The following is a 2500-nucleotide window of genomic DNA, read 5'->3' on the forward strand; positions in this document are numbered from 1 at the left end:
AAGAGGGGAGGGGTTGTGCCAAGGGTAGGAGAGGGAAAAGGAGTGCCAAGGGTAGGAGGGGGAGGGCGAGTGCCAAGGGTAGGAGAGGGAAAAGGAGTGCCAAGGGTAGGAGAGGGAAAAGGAGTGCCAAGGGTAGGAGAGGGAAAAGGAGTGCCAAGGGTACGAGAGGGAAAAGGAGTGCCAAGGGCAGGAGAGGGAAAAGGAGTTCCAGGGGTAGGAGAGGGAAAATGAGTGCCAAGGGTAGGAGAGGGAAAAGGAGTGCCAAGGGTAGGAGATGGAAAAGGAGTGCCAAGGGTACGAGAGGGAGGTGTTATGCCAAGGGTAGGAGAGGGAGGTGTTATGCCAAGGGTAGGAGGAGGGAGGGGGAGTGCCAAGGGTAGGAGAGGGAGGTGTTATGCCAAGGGTAGGAGCGGGAGGGGGAGCACCAAGGGTAGGAGGGGGAGGGGGAGTGCCAAGGGTAGGAGAGGGAGGTGTTATGCCAAGGGTAGGAGCGGGAGGGGGAGCACCAAGGGTAGGAGGGGGAGGGGGAGTGCCAAGGGTAGGAGAGGGAGGGGTTGTGCCAAGGGTAGGAGGAGGGAGGGCTTATGCCAAGGGTAGGAGGGGGAGGGGGAGTGCCAAGGGTAGGAGAGGGAGGTGTTATGCCAAGGGTAGGAGAGGGGAGGGGGAGTGCCAAGGGTATGAGAGGGAGGGGTTGTGCCAAGGGTAGGAAAGGGAGGGGGTTCAGAAACTTTAATTAGTACGTACATTATCAACGGATACACCCCTGGACTGATTTTATTTCTGGTAATACATGCATATTGTCCAGCATTCTGTGAATGACATGCTCTTGTTTGTAACAACGCCTGTGATTAGTTCGTGATATTTTGCAAATATTTTCACCAACATCAGTCATTAACATTATGTAGAAAAATGGAAACATCACAGTGTTTTGCCCAATGTTATTATGCTAAATATATATGTGGTGTTACTGCATAAATGGCAACTTTAGCACACTCACGATAGCCAACATCGATAACAACGTTTAATCTCAAATTATTTTTTGATAAAATAAAATCGTTTATAAAGAGATAAGCTTCTTAATAATATAGCATATTATTTTAAGATTGTAAAATATGAATTATATTATTTGATCTGTAAATCGCAAATCGTAAAGTTTTCTCACCTGATTCATTGTCTCTTGCCGGATTACCTAATGGAATCTTTGAATAAATTACCGAATTGCTTAATGGGTAGCTCATGCCCACTCGGGTCACATAAAGCGATCCCCTTGAAATTATATTATGATTTGCAGACGAGAACATTAGGTCAGAAATGTTCTAACAAATCGTCAGAGATAACGTTAAGTAGGATTGTTTATTAAGCATATCGCAGGCCGTTATTCATGTTTCAAAAAAAAAAAAAAAAAAAAAAAAAAAGATCTATGCTATTTAGTCTAAAACATTTGATTAAGTGGATTTTGAACAACATTTGAAGGGTTTTGTAAACAATATTTACTTTGTTTAAAAGGAAATATATAAAAGGTTGAACAGATGCAATTCTATTTAGTGTCTGCTCCATCCACCCTGCTTCTTGATCACAGCGCTCTCTCTCTCTCTCTCTCTCTCTCTCTCTCTCTCTCTCTCTCTCTCTCTCTCTCTCTCTCTCTCTCTCTCTCTCTTTCTCCATCTCTCCCTCTCTCTCTCTCTCTCTCTCTCTCTCTCTCTCTGTGGGACTTAAGACCCGTAAAACATGTATAACTGGATTTCATACGTGCGTGCACGCGCTTGTGTGTGTGAAAGAGATATAACTTATAACACACACATATAGGTGTGCGTGTCTGCATCCATGTATATATATATACAGTATATGTATATATGTATATATATATGTATATGTGTGTGTGTGTGTGTGTGTGTGTATTATATATTAACTGTTGCAGATACAAGTCAATCATTGTTCTTAAGTTCTGCTGCAATTTGAATAGTTATAACATTTTGATATTTCCTCAATCAGATTTTTTCCTGTAGTAGATTTGTAAAATTATTTCAACCAACCACAGCCATTGTTAGAGACCGACCTCTCCACTCAGAAAATGCTATATAAATAAAAGCTGTCACTTCCAGATTGCCTTCGGGCTTGCAGCGTTGTGTCGGCCTCTCATCCTAGGGCTCGGCGGTTCACGTCCCGCCCCGGCGTGAGAAGTTTTAACTGTCGTCTGGAGATTGAGCACCAGGTGGGTAAAGGCTAAGCTCAGTCGAGTTAGCGCTAACTGCCACACTAAACGAATCGGCACAGGCCGGGCTCCCTTCACAGACATAGCCCAGGCGAAGTTCAGCTTCGCATATCAGCTTTATCCTTTATTCAGTCTCGTGGTGTACCAGTTGAAGCACTGCACTGCACTGCCCCCCACACACACGTGTGTGCGTGTGTGTACACTTATGTAATTATGGATATGTCTATATATATGTATATATACATTCATACATATGCACATACGTGAGCGCGCGTATTTATCAGTGTG

The sequence above is a fragment of the Penaeus chinensis genome, chromosome 41 (assembly GCF_019202785.1).
Source record: "Penaeus chinensis breed Huanghai No. 1 chromosome 41, ASM1920278v2, whole genome shotgun sequence".
Lineage (NCBI taxonomy): Eukaryota > Metazoa > Arthropoda > Malacostraca > Decapoda > Penaeidae > Penaeus > Penaeus chinensis.